This window comes from Camelus ferus, chromosome 20 (assembly GCF_009834535.1).
Source record: "Camelus ferus isolate YT-003-E chromosome 20, BCGSAC_Cfer_1.0, whole genome shotgun sequence".
Classification (NCBI taxonomy): Eukaryota; Metazoa; Chordata; class Mammalia; order Artiodactyla; family Camelidae; genus Camelus; species Camelus ferus.
The window spans coordinates 18,599,937-18,620,907 of NC_045715.1; the positions used below are offsets into that span (position 1 = coordinate 18,599,937).

Consider the following 20,971-nt stretch of genomic DNA (forward strand, 5'->3'; position numbering starts at 1 on the left):
GCGGACCTGGAAATAACGTCAGAGGCTGTAAACAATCCTGTCTCGTTATTCCACCCCAGAGGCCTAAGTGTTCACCGTCTTGTTTTCTTCCGCGAGCTCGGGAACCGACACCCTGAATCCTGTCCCCAAGCAGGACCGCCTGATGCTTCCAGGTGGCTAGAGAAGGGTCAGTCTTCGGAGCCTCCAAGCTGACAAAGGTGGGACTTCAAATGTCGAGAAACCTAAGTCTGGTTCTAGAGGTGGCCCCCAGGTGGCTTGCTAGGAAGAAGCAGCAGATTGCAAAAATCCGTAGGTGATGGGGAGTGTGGAGAATGAAGGCAAGTAAGTTCTGGCGTTTCGCCTTTTGACCCCAACGCAACCTACGCGGATTCTGGAGCTGAACCGAGTGGATGACTGTGCGGAGACCCACCTGGCCACGGAGCAGAGGCACAGACCTGGATACTCCTCACCTGACAGGGTCCATCGGAAGCCGACTGGCCTCGTGGACGACAGCAGGCGGTAGGTCTCTGCTCATGGATGTGGTTGGGAGGGGCGGATGAAAGCAGGGAGGGATTCCGGCTCTTGAGCGACAGGTTCTGGAGAGTCCACGCGCTCTGGTTGATAATATCTTGTGGAAAACCGTTACCCGGAAGGCAGAAATGTGACTGTGTTGAGTGCACTGTTTGATAATTCTGGGCATCAAGTAAATATGAGATGTATAATGTTATGATGGGGGTGAGAGTGGATTTAGTTCAGACAAGAGCAGTGCATCTCCACAGCCTGAGCGCTTTTAAATTTTCTAGAGAATGCTAGTGCGCAGTCGGGTGGTAACAACCACTGGACTACTGTCAGATCCAAGAGGTGAAGCTCACCTTTTATTCTGGGCAGAAACCATCCTTCTGACGCTGCCCAGTCGAGGCACTGTGGCCGAACTGGCACTTACTTTGTGTGTGCAGGCTCTCCGACTGAAATTTACCAACAAGGTACTGAGTCCAAAACTTGGATAAAACAAGCAACGAGTAGAAGAGACTTCTCGTTTTATCCTTGTCTAATCTGAGGAACTCAGCATATTTTTTTCCTTCAACAAAAATAAAATCCATAGAAGGATTTTCCCACACTGCCAGGAGCTCAGTAATAGAATTCTAGTGTCTTTTCTGTGAGGAAAAAAAAAAGTTATTAGTTATTTAATAAAACAAAGTTATTCTCTTCATGGCAGCTGGCCCCAGCTCCCTCACTCTGGCTGGAGACTGCCTAGCAATGTCCTGGTCACATGCATCCTCTCAGACACAGCACCGAGTCTGCTACAAGTAAATGTTTCTTGCTCAGTAGCTCCTGGTAGGTGTGTTTTTTTCTTAACCAACTACCATTTTACCCTGTATCCTTCCTCCTTGTTTGCAACTCACTCCAGCCTTATTTATATCAGCATAAATACCTTTTTATAGATCTTCTCTACATTTCTTATATATATCTGTGGTCTTGTCCTTAGAAAAGCAGGATCATTATATGGTTTGAGAATCAGGGATGTTTGAGGATGTGGTTGAGGATAAATTAGGCCTCATTCATGTTGTGGCATATGTCAGAATTTCCTTTCTTTTTAAGGCTGACTATTATTCCATTGTATGTATATACCACATTTTACATATCCATTTATTCATTGATGGGCACTTGGATTGCTTCCACCTTTTAACTATTGTGAATAATGCTGCTATTGCACATGGGTGTACAAATATTTCTACAAGACCCTGCTTTCAGTTCTTTGGGGCATACACACTCAGAAGTGGAGCGGCTGGATCATACAATTCTACTTTCAGTTTTTTGAGAAATCTCCATACTGTTTTCCATAGCGGCTCCCCCATTTTACAATTCCACCAGCAGTGTACAAGGATTTCAGTTTCTCCTCCTCCTTGCCAACACTTGTTATTTTCTGGGTTTTTTGTAGCCATCCTAAGGGATGTGAGGTGATATCATTGCGGGTTTGATTTGCATATGCCTAATGACTAGTGATGTCGATCATCTTTTTGTGTGCTTATTGGCCATTTATATATCTTCTTTGGAGAAATATTTCTTCAAGTTTTTTTTTCCATTTTTTAATCAGGTGTTTTTTGGGTAAAGTTGTGATTTTTTTAAATTGAAGAACTTCTTGGATCAGCCATTCTTTTCAGGGATAGCAGAAAAGAAGATATGTTCAGAAATAAGTCTTGAATCATGTTCATTTCTCCTGGCTTTTTTGGGTATGTGTGTGTAGAGAAGTAACACAAAAAATGAATTCTTGTTTTCCAGATGGACATGGTGGAGAGAGAATTCCCAGACAGCGAGATTGTTAAAAAAAAAAAAAAGCAGATCTAAGAAATAGCCTATTGTTCTTTGCTGAAGTGTATAGCAACATCAGGTAAGTCGCAGAGAAAGAGCTTAACAGATTATGCAGGGGGTCTTAGATGTGCATCTTATAGCCCAATGCCATTCAGTAGAACTTTGCATTATGGTGGGAATGTCCTGTATCTGTGTTGTCCACCATGGTAGTCTCTGGTTACCTGGGGCTATTGAACATTTGCAGTGTAGCTAGTACTGTTGAGTTTATTTTATTGAATTTTTATTAATTTATTATGTCCATATGGCTAGTGGCCACCATATTGGACAGTACCACTCTAGGCAGTGGTTTTAAATGAGAAGGTAGTATAACCAGATTTATATATTAGAAAGATTATACTCAGAATGTGGAGAATGTGTTGGACAGGGGCAAAACCCAAAGCAGTAAAATCAGTTAAGAGACTCTTGAAATAATCTAGGTAAGTGTGTATCAACTTTGGCCACTTCCTCAGTTAACAGTCCTTATTCTCTTTTTTTCCCTGTATATTAGTTAGGTTATTTATATGATTAGTACCCCAAAGAACAAGTAACAGTGCTTTAAGCAGGGTAGAAAATGTATTTATCATGTGAATGTCTTGCTGAAAGGCAAGCCAGGAGACTTCTTCAAAAACTTCTCCGGTGGCCTGTGCTTTTCTTGCTGCTTTGAAATCTCCAGAGCACTGTCCTTGTTCATGAGGGCAAAACTGAATCACAGCCTATAGGAAAGAGAAAGAAAATATTGTGACCAAGCAACTTCCTTTTAAGCAACATGACGGAATGAAAGTTGTCCACAACACTTGTGGTCGCAGTCTGTGTTAAGCTAAAATTTGGGAGATTCTGACATCAGAGGGGCCACGTATTTAGGAAAAGGTTTTTAAGTTTGTAAAATGTGGGAACATTTTCAGCCACAGCTCTTTCTTGTGTAACAGTGTCCTCGCATGGAGAAAGAAGGAAGCGGTCTTTGGATGTGAGGAATGAGAGAAAACTTTTGTACAATATGGGAGAATCCCTGCCCTACTAATCTGCTAGGGCTGTCTTTACAGAGTAGCACAGACTGGGGCCTTAAAGAACAGAAATGCATTGTCTCACAGTTCTGGAGGCTGGAAGGCCAAAATCAAAGTGTCAACAGGGTTGATGCCTTCCGAGGGCCGTGAGGGAAATATCTGTTTCAGGCCTCTCTCAGCTTGTAGATTCTTTCCCTATGTCTCTTCACGTCATCTTCCCTCTGTGTGTGTCACTGTGTTCACCTTCCCTTTTCCTATAAGGACACCAGTCATATTGGATTAGGGCCCGTTCTAATGACCTCACTTTAACCTTTCCCCATTTTGCTTCTTTAAAAACCTTTCTCCAAATAAAGGTCACATTCTGAGGTACTGAGGGTTAAGACTTCAATGTTTGAATTTGGTGGGGAACACAGTTCAACCCATAATACCTAATAAGGGAGTTTGTGTATATGAATAGTTGAAAAAGTATCAGACCAGAGTTCACATCTCATCTGACACCAGGAATTCATATTTAGGGAAACCATTCATGTTAACATTTAACATGGTTTTAGGACAACCCCAAACAAATTTGCCAACTGCTGCTCTGTTCTGATAGTTAAAGCAGGGATGCTCAAAGTTGAGACTATGAATTTGGTCAGTGGATTTTCAACTTTCAAGAAATTTGTATTTCTCATTAAAGAGCCTAGAAAGTGGAAATTTACCTTTTCAAAAAATTTTTAAACCATAAATAGGGTAAGTCCAAGATAAGGGAACTAGTACGTCTGCTAATTGAGAGTCAGGATATCTCAACTGCAAAAGAAAGCTTGAGTTCAATATTAAAAAATAAAAATGATTTAATACAAAAAGCTTGGTACAAAACTATGTTAACGTAACATTGTTAGGATAAAACTAAACTGAATTTTATATGAAGGCTAACTTTTATAAGTTGTCAGCTCATTATTTAAAAAGTGTCCCTTGTTTCTTGTAAATCACTTGTTCTCTACACATTGGAACATCCTCTTGGCCAGTTTGTAAGTGATAACGTGCTTTCTACCAAACTCGGACTCATCTGCTGGTAGGCAGTGAGCCTTCTAGCAAATATTAACTTCCTAAGTTCACTTTTCCCGGAATATGAAGCGATGTGTCATTTAAAAATACCTTTAAAGTTTCTCACTGTTAACATTTTAATAATTTCAGAATTCATTCCCTAACCCATTATATACACTGATCAGCTGAAACTTTAGAATTAGTACTTTTGATCTAAGGTTTTTAGGAACAAGATGACATTCTAGATGATCCCAGTAAACATTTCTGTAGATAAGCCTTCTTTCTTCCAATTAAATGGAAGTGATATGTTGAAGAATGCAAATCCTTCAGGATTTAGGTTATACTCCTAAATTAAGCAATCTTTTAAACACTCAGAAAGGGAATAAATCCAGTCCTGCCTCCCTTCTTTAAATATCCATTCAGTTTCTACTGTCAGGGAACCCAAATCTCCAGTTATTAATGCCAGCCTGAAATAAAGAACAGAAGAACTTAACTCCTAAGTTAATGCCCCTTGTTCCCCAACTTTATACAAATGTAACAGGAAGAAAATATATGAAGACACGTTTTTTAAAGAAGTATATGCTCTATTTGGGAAGTCACATTAAAACACATACACACATAAAATGTACCCCGTAGGACTACTTATAAACAAGTATTTAAATAATATAAGCAGCATTTACAGGTTTAGTAGAATCTTTAAAAAAGGAAAAGAGACAGAAATTAATGCAACCATGCTGTCAGGTTTTATAATTTCATGTGATGTCTGAGATGGGGTGTGCAGGGGAGTGAATATCCCTTTTGTTAAAATATTTGGATGCTTGAGTCAAGAAGTGTGGGCTTGAGAGCCAGTTTTTTGATCTTTGAAAATCTGGTGAAAGCTATGGATTGACTCCTTAGAAAAATACACATACACTTGATATTTTGCATGAGTTTCTGCAGATGTTGTATACTTTTCATCCCAAACTCCTTTCTCCTTTGATTACCTCCATCATGATAGCTAGAGAGCCAAAATTCTTCCCTTCCCTTCTCCCTTGTAGTTGGGGTGGCATGTGGCCTGGGTCTGACCATTGAGATTTAAGTGAAAGTTGCTTATGGGGAGCTTCTAGAAACATTTTTCCAGAAGGAGGGGCTGTGACTTGTGGCATGCTCCATCAGCTTTTTTTGTGGGGGTGGGTAATTAGGTTTATTTATTTTTTAATGGGGTACTGAGGATTAAACCCAGGACCTCATGCATGCTAAGCACGTGCTCTACTACTGAGCTGTACCCTCCCCTCTGTTCCATCAACTCTTGACCCTGTACTTCTTTGATCTTCTCTCTTCTATCTGGAATTCAGACAAGATTCCTGGAGGAACAGCAGCTATTATGGATTTATGATGCTGAAAACCACAGAACAAAGAAAACTGAGAAAAGAAAACCGAAGGAGCCTGGGAACTGCGTGACATTCTTGAGCAGTGGTGCCAGCCCTGGATGATTTACCTCAGGTCCTCGTGTTAAATGACGTATACTAACTCCTTTCTATTTAACCCACTGGAGCAGAGTCTTCTTTTGCAGTGAATCCGATCCTAACTGCTGATACTGGCTAATATGTTTTAGCACCTGTTGTGGGCCAGTGGAGTTCTAAGCACTTTTATATACTAACTTTCTAATCCTCACAATGATTTTATGAGCTAGGCCAAAGGTTCTCAAAGTGTGGTCCCTGAGCCAGCAGCATTAACATCACCTGGAAACTTGTTAGAAATGCAAATTTGGGGGCCTGACCCCAGATCTGCCAAAGCAGAATCTCTGGGACTGGGGCCCAGTGGTCTGTATTTTAACAAACCCGTACGCGGAAGTTAGACAACTTTATCTCTAGAGACAGGGTATTTTTACTGTCCCCATTTTACAGATAGGTAGACAGCTGAACTTAAGTCACTTATCCAATGTCATACCACTAGAAAGACTTAACTCCTAAGTCTGTTTGTAACCACTGTGTTACATCACATGTGAAGCTCTGCTGTAGGGTGGTAGTCTTCAAGATTTGAAAGCATATCCTTTTGAAAGATTATCTACCCCTTTGTACATTTTTAGATTGATATCTAAAAATTTCACATCGTAAGTTCAAGCAGTTGTAAAGAATATGATTTCCAGTACATTATTAATTGTGACTTTTAAAATGTGTTCCATCACTCTTCTAAGTGAATCTAAATACCACTGGGATTATTTTTTAGGATAAACTATCATCTATTTAAAACAATAAATTTTCTTTAACATTTGAAATTTTACATCCTCTTGTGTTTGAACTTGTATTTTCATTCCCCTACCCTACAAAAATACATTCTATTGTAACATAGCTGTTTTTGATCTACCCTGTTGTACTTCTCTACAACAAAAAAGTATAAACACTGAACTTAATTAAACTATTTTTCTAGTGACCATATTGCTTTAAGAGTTAACAGTTTTCTGCATTAAGTTACTGCCACTTTTATTAGATCATATCATTGTGAACATATTGTATATTTTTGATAAGTTAGTAGATATACAAACTAAAATTGAATTGCAAATTCATCCCTTAATGAGATGAATGGGAGAGGGAATGTGGCAGAGGGCATGGCCTATAATGCTATCCTCCTGCCCAAATCCCAGGGAACCCAGAAGTCTTTCCCATACTCTAACATCATTACACTCTCCCCTGATTCTCCCCCATCTCCAAGCCCAGAATCTGTCAACCTCTTGCTGGTTGTAACCCTGACATCTCTTTTGGTCACCTCGGGACTTTGTTTCTGAGCATAGGGATTCCTCCTAATTCTGGAGCAAAAAAAGGAGCTGCAAACAAAGAATGGCTTTGTGTTGAGTGCCATAGCTGGCTGAGAACACATTTGCCATGCTCAAAGACACACATTAAGTCGTAGTAGTAGGACCAGTACTGGAAGGGTTTTCCCACGTTTATGATCTCACTAACTGGTCCCACCAATGAGCAGGCAGAATAAATTGCCTGTATTCTCCATCTCTTTGACTATTCCTTTCAACATTCTTGCTGTAGCAAAATCTAATCCTCTCCCACTGACTCTGCTTCCTTTGCAGCCCTTCTTACTGGTAGCTGGTTTTTCTTCCCTATCTTTTTCACCACTGGGCGTGCAGGTGAGTAGGTTTTTCTCTTGCTCCTCATTGGCTCTTCCAGATTGTTCTCCCTCCTCCCTAAAAACTCCTGGTGTTGAAGCTTTTCTCTCATACTTCACCACTGCTTCCCCTTATTTTTGCTATCATCTACAGACTCTTGGGGTAATTCCTTGAAAATTTAAGCTCGTAGGTCACAAGTCACTCCCCAATACTTCCCCTATCATGATACTTGGTGATTTTAGTATCCAGGAAGACAATCTTTCCAGTACTCTGACCTTCCCTCATCTCTCATCCAGTGATCTTGTTTTCCATTACTTCCTAGCAGCCCTCTCATGTGGTCAAAACTTAGACCAGAGTCTTCCAACTTCTTTGACTTCAGTTCGCAGTCATACATTTTACATCCGGACTCTCTATACATGCATTTGTGTATGTATGTGTATTTTTAACTGAAAGTTTTTAAATCCACTACTTTCCTTTGCTACATATAAGTAAGAAATATGAAGTTAGTAACAAATATATGTTCACTTATACATAAATATATTTTTTTAATTCCAAATAAATAATAGACAAAGTCCAAAAGCTGGTTGTGACCTCCAAATTATTTCTCAGTCCTTGTACTAATGTCTGTCTGCTGTGAGAGCTACAGGTTATAAAAACTGCTTTAGATCTTATCATGCCCACTCCATAATTCAGCCTCAAACATCTCATTCTGCTTGTCACCTCTGTCCTTCCAGCTCATTACCTCCAAGACTTCAACTCTAACAACATTTTAACACCACTGGCATATGTGGTCCATTTTATACTGTCTTGTCCACCACCCTTCTTCTGTCTTTGCTTCCCTCCTTACCCAGACTATGATCCATAGTTCACCATTATAGTTACTCTCTTGCATATCCTGTCAACCCACTTGCTCCATCATACTTGTTCTGTGGAATTCTAACCCTTGTAAAAATCCACATTTCTATTCATTGCCTGTATTCATACAGGTGAATGAAACTGGAGAAAAAGACACACCAGGCTAACTTGTCCAGCTGTAAGTTCATGACCATTAACTTTGAGTGGACCCCTAGTGCTTTTCTGTAATCCCACACAATTCCCCAGGCCACTCTTCTAGATAGCTAGTTTGCAGCTCTCTCTTCACAGATCTTCACTACCTCCTCCCCCATGTTCACCTCAACCATGACCTTGCTTTCCATTCCTTTGAGAAAATAGAAGCAACTAGAACACATTTCCCACATATTCTATCTCATCAACTTTTTATTCTGCCTTTCTTCCTAATTACTATGGATGATTTGCTCATTTTATCTATAGCCTGCCCCGGGAATACTGCCTTCTCTCATCCAAGTTACCAATATTTCCTTCTTGCATGTTAAAAATCAAAGGACCTTTTGACCCCACATTTGCTTCTAGCTGCAGATTCTTTCCTTTTTCTGAAAGTTCTTCTTCAAAGAGTTGTCTGCTGTCATTATCCCCATTTCTTCTCAGTCTGTTCTTAAACCCTCCCTCTAGTCAGTCTTTTGTTCCTATCATTCCACTCTATAAACAGCTTTTTTCAAGGTCATAATGACCTCCTCCTTGCTGAATCAGGGATCAGTCTCATTCCTTACCTTACTTGTCTTATGAATAGCATTTGACATAGTTAGATACTTCCTCCTGATGAAGCATTTTCTTCTCTTCGCTTCTGGGACATCACTCTCATCTAGTCTCTTCCTATTTCATTGGCAACTTTGTCCTCTTTGTTGGGTACTTCTCATTTCTAGGCCTCTAAATGCTGGAAAGCCTTAGAGATCAGTCCTAGGATTACGTCTCTCCTTTGGCCATATTTATACCCAGGTTGATCTCATTTACTCTCAGTGGTTTTAATTCCCGTGTATTGTAGATGTTTCTCAGACTTAAATCCCTGTGTCTCTAGTCTGAACCTTCTCCCTGCAGTCCATGCTAATATATATAATTACTTAACATCTTCAGATATCTAACAGGCATCTCAAATGCGGGATGTCTAAAATCAAACTGCTTTTCACTGCTTTGCACATCCAACTTGGTCTTACCCATATCAGTAAAGAGAAACTCAGTGTTTACAGATCTAGATCCAAAAACCTTGAGGCCATCCCTGACTCCTGTTTCTCTCATATCCCATGTCTAATCCATCATCAAGTGCAATGGTTCTTCCTGCGAAGTGAACCCAGAATGTGATACTTCTAATGGCCTCCATTATTAGGACCATGGCCAAAACCACCATCATCTCATATTATATCATTATCACAATAACTTACTAAGTTCCCTGCTTAAACCCTCGTCCAATAGTCTAATCCTAATATAGAAACTGAAAGAATCCATAGAAATGTGAGTCTGATCATGTCATGTCTCTGCTCAAACCCTCCAGTAGCTTCGCAGAACAAAACCAAATTCTGTATCATTACCTACTGGATCCTATGCAGTCTGCCCCCCCACCTCCTTTCTGACCTCGCCCCTCTCACTCTACTCCAGTTGCTATACTGTCCTCCTTGCTTGCCTTCTCCAACCTCTAAGCCTTTGGATGTGGTCCTTTCAAATACCTGCTCAGTTCATTTTTTAATTTTCTTATCTCTCTGCTCAGATGCCATATAATTAGATTTTTTTCTGACCATCCTATATAAAAGTAACACTGTGCCACCTCTCCATCCTATGTCCAGCCTGCTTAATTGTTCTCTATTTGACTATTTTCTATCTATTCCAATAAGAATGCAAGTACTATGAGAATGGGGACTTTATTTAACTTATTAAGTACTGAACCCCCAGTGCCTAGAGCTGAGCCTGGCACATAATAGGCATGGTCATTAAATATTTGCTGAATGAATGCTAGGGAGGAGACCAGGATTGAGCCTCGCTGGGTAAGAGCACAGAGAATTGAGAGAAAAAAAGAATGTGTGTGTGTAACTGTATGTGGTGGGGTTAACTTAATGGAAAAACAAAGAGGGAGAAAGGATAAAAATGCAAAGACAATAGGCTCAAAAGAAGACAGACCAGGAAGATAAGAAAAAAGTAATGAGATGCGAACAGAAATAAACTGTAATGGAAAGTGTGTGATATAAGAACGGTATACTGGCCCAGGACCTCAGAACTGCCTCTCTCATCAATGAAGTTATATGGAAAGGGAGGAAGACCAATAAAGATGCTATTGTTATCCTTATTTTTCTATTTTTTTGGTTAAAAATTGCTATATTTTTTTTAGTAAAAAGCATTGTCCTATGTGCTATGGATGTTAAAAAGAAGTCCTCAGAACATTTCATCTTGGAAGTCAAAACATTCAGAGAGGAAAAGATAAATAAATATATGAAAGTGATACGTGATTGAATATGAAGTCAGGCAGTCAGTCATTGTCATGTATGTTCACACAAGGTGAACACAGTTTGGACAGTCTGAGTGGGTATGTTTCCAACCCAAGCTTGGGCCTTGAAGGATGGATTTATACCAGCTGATGGGAAGAGGGAGGAGGGAGGACCTAGTAGATAGGATGAGCACTGACAAGGGGTTGTACCACTTTAGGGATATCTCCACATATAATCATATTTTTCTGCAAACCAGTATCAGGCACCCAGAACAGTGTAGGCACTGTGCACACAGGAGGTGCTCAAGACATGTTCATTTGCTGAATGAGTGAGGGATGTGTGAATGGTACTTAGTGGACAATGGGATAAAAGGTTTAAATGGAGCCCATTCCAGGAGATCTTGACTATATGGAATTTGGGAAACAGTATGACAAATTGGGGGGGGGGGGAGTGGGGGAAGAGCACTGAATTTTTGAAGAAGGGTAGGTAGAGAGAATGTTGAGAAGATAGGTTGAGGCAAGATTAAGAAAGGGCTTGGCTGTCACCCAAAGGATTACATTAGATGTAATCATGGACATATTAGGGGGCTTCCGATCAGGAAGGGCCTGATAAAGCATTTGGGGGAGGGGCTGTTAATCTGAAATCTGGAGTGGTGAGGGTCATAACTGGAGTCTGGGAGATAGGTTAGAACTTTAGGCATGACATAGTATGGGCATGCACTATTTGTTAAATGAATAAGGAGTTGAACTACAGAGGGGATGTTGGAGATAGAATGGAAGATTTAAGGGAGTTTTAAGAATGAGGGATCATTAGGGATTGTTTTTGAGGGATGAGAAGTAAATATAGAGGGTTTGAGGTAATTCCTCCCTTCCTCTTCCCTTTCTTAGGTGATGCCTCTCCATAGATGGTTTAGGATGAAGAAACTGAACAGGGCCATGATCCTCACCTGTGATTTCCTGGCTGCCACCCAGGGGGTCTTTCCTCCTCTCTTCTTGGGTAGAAATAGAACTGCCTGGCGAGCCAAATGTTCTTGTCAGTGCACTTTTCACCAACTGTACCAGTAAGAAAATGTGTTGGATGCTCAAACACAAACCAAGTAAGACCTTGTTTAAAAAGGGAGGGCTACATGTCATTACCAACCTGCAGCCTCAGTGCTCACTGCCCCGTCTCCCTCAGGACCACTCCTTCTCGCTGACACCTACCAACATTTACTATGCTGTCTTTAGAACTGGAGCCTCTGAAAACCAGAGGGTAGGCCCTAAAAAAGAAGGTCGTTATCATTCTCTCTCTTTCTGTCATTCTTCCCTGATTTAGCCTACTTCATACTGGGTGGAATTTTCATAATCAGCGCCCTTCTCCTCTCGCTCTGCTTGAGCCTTTTATTGGTGACATTCCCTCAGTTGTTCCCTAAGACCCAGAAACAGTATCTTTCCTGGGCTTTTGTCTTCATTGTCTTCATTTTGTCTTCATTTCTGAAGTGAATTTTGAATGTCTTGGCGTTGGGGTTAGGGTGGAATTTTAGTGAAATTAGTTCCTAGAAAATTTTCAGGAGGATGCATAGGAAAAGAACAATCAAGGAGAAAATGGTCTCAAAGGGAAAAGGAGAATGAGGGGCAGTGATAATGAAATAATTTTGGTTCATTGATCATGATACTGGACTAAAACCCTTAAGTATTGGGATAGGCTAATCAAAAGATCCATCACTTTTCCCTTTTTTGAGTTGACAGGTACTTTGGTGTCCCTCTCCTTACTTATGCACTATATGCAAATTTTGGAAGTGAGTCGGGAACCTGATCCACCAAAAGTCACCTATAAGCTTCCTTATGTCATAAATTTATCCAGCTCTTCCTTATTTCTGCTATCTGGTGAGTGATCATGGGGTTCTGTGAGGTTGTAGAAGGTGAGCTAACCTCCTAGGAACCAGATTAAGTTTATTTCTTTGATCTTCCTTTTCTTTTACTCTAACAGTCTCAAATATGTGGAAGTCAATCATCTAAACTTTTTTTCTTCTTTGGCTTTTGGGCATAAGTGTCCCTTATGCTCACCCATGACTTTTTTCTATTGTCCAGTGACTTATTTTAAAAAATATTTTTAAAATTAATTTCCTTCTGGACTTCAGTTTTGCAATATAAACTCTAAAACAGGATTCAGAAGCAATCTCTTGGCTTCAAATATATCTTCAACTAGGGGTAGAATGCAGAGTATGGGAAAGAATTATTTGCTTTTCTTGACAACAGAAAATAGAAGACACTGTGTAAGACCACTTACATAATCTCTGAGGCCCAGTGCAAAATAAAAATGTGATGTCTCTTGTTCAAAAATTGCTAACAATTTCAAGATGATGATAGCAGAACACAAATCCTAGTATGAGGCTCTTTTGAGTGCAAGATCATCAACTACCCTAGTTGCACACCCAGGAAGCCAGCTTGGACCATGTGTTACAGGGTGATAATAAGAATTCATATGGGTGATGCACATGTCAGTCCCTGGGCCTTGTTAAACTTTTTGAAAATTAGAGATTGTCCTCACTTGAATCATCAGTATAGTTTTTTCCCTAGGAGCCCTCTGCCGTCACAATTCCCGGTGTTTTGGAGCTGTTGGGGTTTTAAAACCTCAGCTGAGCCACATGGATACCATCTCATCAGAAGAGATCAAACTGAGCCCCAAACCAAGCAGAAAGAGTGGACACAATGAAGCGGACTCTCCACCCATAACTGGGGATTCCTTAGCCACTCGCATTTATTCCAAAAGCAATGACATTGATTCTCGAAAGAACTGACTTCTTCCCTTTGTTCTGATCATTTATCTTTCTAGAGCCCAGGACCATAGGTGTGTTTCATGGCAGAGAAAAGTGCAGAGGGGTAGATTTGTGTGTGTGAAGGAGAAGCAGGTAGGCAGTCTTTTGTTTTGGCTCCTAAATTATTACATAGGTGCCTGTTCTCCATTATCTCTACAAATATACCCTTCGGGGGCTTCCTATTCTGCAGGGATATTTTGTTGTCCATAACAAAGCTCCTTCCCCATCTGTGAGGTTTGTTTTGATAAAAATCCTCTTCCCTCTGGGAGTGTTGTGACTGGTAATTTTTTCCCGCAGTGGTATTGTAGCAAATGTTGCTGGTGGGTACAGTCTATATGTTTGGTGGGGAGGTCTTCCTCACTCTGGTGTCTGGTCATCTAATGTTGTCAGAATTCCCAAGACGATAGGCTGAAATGTTGCCTATTTTATTGAGAATGTCTAACACAGATGTTTGATTGATAAAAGTGTTGATGAGATGATACAGAGTTTTTAGATAAGTGAGAAATGAATGTCTAGAATATTTGAAAAGCTAAATAAATTAGGAACATTTTCATTAAGGACAGCTTATAAAGGAAGAGAATGGTTTTCTTTTAAGGGGCAAAGGAAATAATATTTATTGAGCACTTACTGTTACCAGGCATTATACAGGCTACATACTCTGTGTGTGTGTGTGTGTGTGTGTGTGTGTGTGTGTGTGTGCGTCTGTCTGTCTGTCTGTCTGTTCCCAGCTCCTCCGTGGGGTAGGGATTGTTACCTCCATTTTAATAATGAAGACATTGTGGCTCAGAGAGAGTAAGAAAGTCAAAATTTGGAGACAAGATTATTGGGCTCCAGTGTCCACATGTCCATGCACTTTTCCCTTTCAAAGGTCTCAGGTCAGCGGTAGACTCATTTGGATCTAGGCAGCCTGCTCCAGAGTCCTTATTCTGAACTACTATACTCCACTGCCTTTGGAGAGCAAATTTATCTTTTTACCAGAGAGTGGCCACTTTCAGAGGAATTTTATCAATATAATTAAGTTCATAGAGTCTTAGTAATAAATCAGAATGTTAATTGTTTTGATTTTCCTCATCACTAATACTGAATATGGACTGTAGGTCAGATGACTTCTATGCCAGGTAAGGAACTATGAGCATCAACCTTAAGCTGTCAGGGTAAGAGAATCTAAAGTTTTACAGTAAGTATTTCATAATTTACTTCATCCTCCCCAATTGTGCTGGATATATCTTTGGTATAAAGACCCCCAGGATTGATTACTAGTTTTTTTTCACTCTTTATTTCTGAATTTACTTTTCCCCCTTTTTTAAATATATAACTATTATAGAGGATAACTGTCAAAATATATAAAACATGGCTAAGAAACATATATATATATTTCCACATTACAAAGATATAAACACTTTTAAGTAAATTTTATTGTATATATACTTTTGGACATCTATATGCATATGCTGTGTGTGTACATTTTTGAAAGGAATTACCGTCCTATAAAAACTTTTTGATCCTTTTTTTTTTTACTTAATGTTATTTCTTAAACATCTTTGCTGAAGCTATTTATTACATTAGGAAGAGCAAGGGTCAATAAATATTTGTTGAATGAATATACAAGATCTTTTGATCACTAGCTGCTTCCAAGCCCCTACTGCAGATATCTTTGAATACCGTGTTGCTTCAGGCAGAAAGTGTTTTGTCCCTCATTAGAGCAAAAGCTATATATATATATATATATATATAATATATATATATATATATATATGGTTTAGTTTTCTTCTCCTCCATCTATTCCAATAAACCTACACGTTGTTCTCATTGCCTCCAACAGAGGTACAATGGAAAAGAAGTTGCCAGGTTCAACTCCTTCCTGGTTGGAGAAACTCACTAGAAAATAAACCGCACTTGTAAGCAGTATGCAAACTTGAAAGTGCTATTTGTAAACTAAGTACTGATAAAATAGAGCTCTCCAAAGTACATTAAGTTAAAAAAGAACTGCAGAATAATGAGTAAATATTTTACCTTTTATGTTAGGTAAAATAAGACTATGTTCATATTTGCAAGCATCATTTTTAAAAAGTCAAGAAAGGTGCATAAGAAACTTAAGGTAAAGGTGTTGGTGAGAATGGGGATGGTGGGGGAGGGGGGGAAGAAGGGGCCAAAGACTTTTCATTATGCCTTTTAATACTTTCTCATTTTTGAACCATGTGAATGTACTACTCATATAAAATGACTTTAAGGAAAAATACTGTGTTTTTACTGTACTAAGGTTGATGAAAGTTGTTCCTTCTTATTTTTAAATCTTGTTTTCTCTTACACTGAACTGGTGCGATGGTTGATTTATGTGTCAGCTTGACTGGGCCATGGGATTTCCTGATATTTAGTAAAACATCATTCTAGGTGTTTCTGTGGAGGTGTTTTTGGATGCATTTAACATTTAAATTAATGGACTAAGTAAAGCAGATTACTCTCCCAAATTGGGTGGGCCTCATCCAATCAGTTGAACATCTGAATAGGAAAAAAGGCTGGCCTTTCCCTAAAGAAGAGAGAACTCCCACCTGACTGCATGAGCTGGAACAGTTATTCCTGCCTTTGGACTTGAACTGAAACATTGGCTCTTCCTGAGTTTCAAGCCTGCTGGTCTTTGGACTGAAACTACACCATTGGCTTCCCTGGGTCTCCAGCTTGCTGACAGCAGATCTTAAGATTTGTCAGCTTCTGTAATTGTATAAGCCAATTCATATAGATATATAGTTATCCATTGGTTCTGTTTCTCTGGAGAAGCCTGACTAATACAACTGGCAAAGACAGAATGGCCCAAGGTGAGGTGGTGGGAGTGTAACTGGCTTTACAATTTCTGTACAGAGACAAAAAATCCAGATAGGCTTATTTTTCCTCCTTGAATCAGTTCCCTGTTGAAAAGAAAAGCCATCTGCAAGTCTCTTCCTCCATCCGGAAGCCTGGGAGGATGGGAACTTAGTGTCAAGATGCATGTTGCAAAAAAATTAAAGGATCAGGTTGGTAGCTGTTGTAACATTATGTGTTGGATATGAAATTGATATCCACAACATATAATATATATAACACTTAAGGAACATATGCTTATATAAATTAAAATGTAAATATCAATTTCCAGGTATCTATAGGACAGAAGCATGTGAGGGTCACTCAGAGTCAGTAGCAGGACTCCAAGAAAGAGACAGCGAGAGCAGGGTATTTAGATGAAGAATGGTCCCCAGAGGCACTTGACACTCTAACCTACACAACTCAATTTTCTGTTATAACATTTCCATCTTTGCATTTCACATTATTTGTTTTAAAAAATTAACAAGTAGAAATCTATTAGTGTTCTGTTACTGCAAAACACATTATCACAATTTAACAGATTGAAACAATGCCCATTTATCTACTCAGAGTTCTGTAGGTAAGAAGTCTGGGCACTGGGTAGTTGGGTTCTCTGCTCAGGATCTAACAAGGCTAAAATACACAGGGCTGTGGTCCAAGTTCTTGTGGTTATGGTAGAATCCCTGTTTCCTTGCTGACTGTCACCTGGGTGCCCTCAGCTCCCAGAGGCCACTTGCATTCCATTGGCCCCCACCATCTTCAAAGCCAGCAACAGAGACTCTCCCTCACTTCAAATCCCTCAATTCCTCTCACACCTACAATTCCTGACTCCCGGAAGAGCTCAGTCCCCTTGAAGGGCTCCTAACTAGATCAGGCTCTCTCTTGATAGTCTTCCTTTCTTAAAGTCAACTTGCTATGTAATATATCCTAATCAAGTCACAGTCCAAGGGACTGTGCAGGACTGTGCACCAGGGGGAGGGCATCTTGGGGGCCATCATAGAATTCTGCCTACCTTAAGAAACAACAAAGATTGGAGTTCAGTAGAAATTGCCAGCATCACTCATGATTGGAGGAATTTAACTCAGATACAACAGGTTCAGATTTTCCCTGTGGCAGAGATGGGAGTGGAATGGTGATTTCAGATACGCATTTGAGTCTCTCACGAAGAAAAGTGGCATAATTTAACTTCTGTAGGGCTGGAACCCCGAAATTGGTGTCATCATCCTTATACCCTAAACAACTTTGCCGACTGGCCAGTAAGATACAGCTGTGTTTTCTCTTTAGAAAGTTTTAATATAGATAAAATCTTTGTCATCTGGAGTCTCACTTCAGGAAAAAAAAAAAAATCCTCCACTCATTGTCTCCCTAAGCCATCCACAGGAAAGAAACAAAGATAAGAAAATCCACCTTTAGTAGGGATGAATCTTGCCTCTCCACGGAAATGTCGTCTTTCTCAGACCAGCTTATTCTGATAAAAGTTCTCAGGAGGAGCTGCCTTCCTTCTTCCCAGGAAGTCCAGGAGCAAACACAAAGCTGGTGGCTCAGACCTAAAACCTAAGGCAGCTCATGAAAATGACCCACTGAGTTGCCACTGAAATTGGAGACATTTCAATGTAGAATATAGGTGTTTGATCTGAAAACAGAAGCAATTTAACTATCAGGACAATTTTAAGCTGATTTCTGGGTTTCTGTTAAGGACTGCTGTAAAGGAAGGGTGTGAGTTTCTTCTAAGGGGAAAAGGGACTAACCTGTATAGTGGCAAAGAGCTCTTCTTAATTTGCCAGCCCTTCTTAATATATAATCTTTTCATTCTTACAACAACCTTCCATGAAGTAGGGATTGTTGTCCCCATTTAACAAGTGAAGAAGTCAAGGCTCAATGAGTCAGTGGGAAAGCCAGAATTAGAAAATGTGATTGTTGAGTTCTAAAGTCCATGCTCTTTCAAACATCTTAAAGATGCCAGGCTCTGGTCCTCTGAATTTTAAAGAGAACAGAATTTAATATGCTGGCATTTCAATTAATGGAGAAACTATGGCTATTCAATAATGGTGTTAGGATTATTGGGAATCCTCTGGAAATAAGGAAGAATTGGATCTATACTTCACATACTAAGACACAGAAAAAATCGAATATATCAAAGATCTATATAGAAAAAGAAATCATGGACATTTTAGAAGAAACCAGAGTTTTTTGTTACTCTTGTTGATATTGCAGTGCGAAAAGGCATGCCCAAGTCGGACATAAAACCAGAAGAAAAGACTGATAACTTCACCTGAATAGTCCAAAGTCCATGTGCCCAAAATTGCCACAAAGTTCAAAGGCAAGTAACACAGTGGACTACTTGTGACCTATCAAAACAGACTTATAAGACTCATTTAAAGAGCTCCTACAAATCATGAGAGAAAGACCTAGCAATTAAGTAGAAAAATGAGCAAAGGATATTAAACAGGAAATACAGATGGCTCTTAAACATAAAAGATGTTTTGGGAACACTGTAACCAGATAAATGCAAACAACAACAACAACAACAACAACAACAACACCCCTCCGCTAAGGGATCATTTCTACATTTCAGACTGGAAAAACAAAACAAAAAACTCACATTATGCTGGTTAGAATTCAACCCTGCTTTCCAGGGTGAGTTGGAGGGACCACCCAGGTAGAGTTTGGCTTTCTGAATACAACCATTATCGAAACAGTGAGAATCCTGCTACTCACTTCCAGGGGACTACAGAGAGCTTCTTTACTGTTACCTGAAGAGCAAATAGGGTCCAAGTTTCCATTCCTCTTAGAACTCAAGGGCCTAAAATCTAATTAGGCAGACTTGATTTGGGTGGTTTTTCCTCATGTTGGCGATCTGATAGGACTGTGGGGGAAAATCATTCATGCATTTAATACCTACTGAGGCAACTTCTTTAGGCTTGAAGATAAAAAGCAGGGTAGTGTTCTCACAAAAGAATAGAAAAATAGACATGTAATCATGTAGATTTCCAAAGATCTATATTCTCCCAGGAATAATTTGGAGATGAAAACAATCTACCGAGAGTGGGGTTCGAACCCACGCGGGCACTAGCCCATTGGATCTTAAGTCCAACGCCTTAACCACTCGGCCATCCCGGTGATTGGGCATCTTTCTTTTGCAATTTTTTTTTATTAAAACCAATGTATTTGTGCTGCGCGTTAAGGAAATACTGAATTATTTCTGTTTTCATGGAATTGCATCAAAATATGAGAAGGATTATGATAGAGAAAACAAAGCAAGCTCTCTGATCTTTCAGAAACCGCCCACTTTTTCCTATCGCCCCCTCACTAGATCCTCATGTTCCAGAGAAATGTTTGCCTTTACTCAAAAAGAAAAGAAAAACGAGTAGGAGGAGGGAGGCAGAGAGTAATAGAAACCACTGCATTAACGCCACCTACTACTTCACCAAAAGCGCTCTCCCAGTTTTTCTTTAAGAGATCATCGCTTGCTTGCTGAATTCAAGCCTCCACTTTACACCCAGTGAAGCATTGGAGGCAAAAGGCCTGGGGCCGAAAAGACATTACATTAAAATGAGCTCACCTTGGGGTTACATTTGGAAATCCCTAGAGATTTCCCTAGGAAACAGTCAGTTCAAATATGTGACTTTGATTTTAATGAAAAAATGCTTTAGCTGACAGCCCAATATATCCAGAAAAGAAACACTTTGAGCTAGATCTGGGCTACAGACAGTAAGACACAGCACCAGAACTCCAAGTGCTTCCAGAAAAGCCCACAATTGTTTCAGTGGAGAATCCAATCTTTGTAGCCAATAGTATCCCCTGGAAGACTTATTACAAATGCAGATTCCAGAACCCCTCTTGCAGTGATCCTTTACTAAAGAGATGTAGTGTAGATCTCAAGAATCTTAGTTTTCCCAAACACTCCCGGGTAATTCTAACATCAATTGTCTGCTGGTGATACTCAGTTAGGAGTGCTAAAAGTTGTCATGCAGAATTTAAGAATTCATGAAAAAAATCTCCCAAATAGGAAATTTGGGGTCTCTGGAGGAGATAGAGCTGAAATGAATTCCTGAAGCATAGGTTGGAATACAGTTAATACTGAACATCGAATGTGTGAATATCCCTCAGGTAAACAAGGGCAAGCACCACAATGAAAGGGTTGTGTTGGCTGTACCAGACAGAGGGTCCAAGGACAACTTCTTAAGTTGATGAAGACCAGTCCTTATTTGGAATGTCCACATCCAGATCTTTCTCTTTGCCTGATACATTCATATACAAGAAATGATGCCCTTAAATGCTTTGGCTGTCCAGTTCTGAGTTTTGTCTCTGGCCAGATCAAAGTTCCATTCCTAGAAGAGGAGATTCCTGCTTCTACCAAACGCTGAAGGAAATTCAGATCTCTCAGTGCTGGGGCAAGAACTGGGTTGGGGATGGTGATGGAAATGACTGCAGGGTTCCACACAAAGCATATCAGAGATAGAATCTATCATGTATAGATAGATACAAAAGTTTTCAAAATATCTTATTACTGTTGTTCTTAACATGGGCTACACAGTAGAATCAGCTGTGGAAGTTCATATTTAAATGTGAAAGTAAA

General features: G+C 39.8%; 1 long non-coding RNA gene and 1 other non-coding gene across 7 annotated transcripts; one reads left to right on the plus strand and one right to left on the minus strand.

Annotated features, from left to right (window-relative positions):
* The first annotated feature begins 16 nt into the window (after positions 1-16).
* Positions 17-15,866, plus strand: LOC106730927. Of its 6 annotated transcripts, XR_004313726.1 has the most exons (8): positions 17-498; positions 1,196-1,314; positions 2,260-2,368; positions 5,690-5,837; positions 7,417-7,473; positions 11,648-11,856; positions 12,488-12,625; positions 13,319-15,866. It is a non-coding gene; the product is annotated as an uncharacterized LOC106730927 (long non-coding RNA). The 6 variants fall into 6 exon arrangements; XR_004313727.1 differs by lacking the exon at positions 7,417-7,473; XR_004313729.1 differs by lacking the exon at positions 12,488-12,625 and having other exon boundaries at positions 18-498.
* A 3,563-nt stretch (positions 15,867-19,429) lies between these two features.
* TRNAL-UAA lies at positions 19,430-19,512 on the minus strand. The gene has a single exon. It is a non-coding gene; the product is annotated as a tRNA-Leu (tRNA).
* Between the last annotated feature and the right edge of the window lie 1,459 nt (positions 19,513-20,971).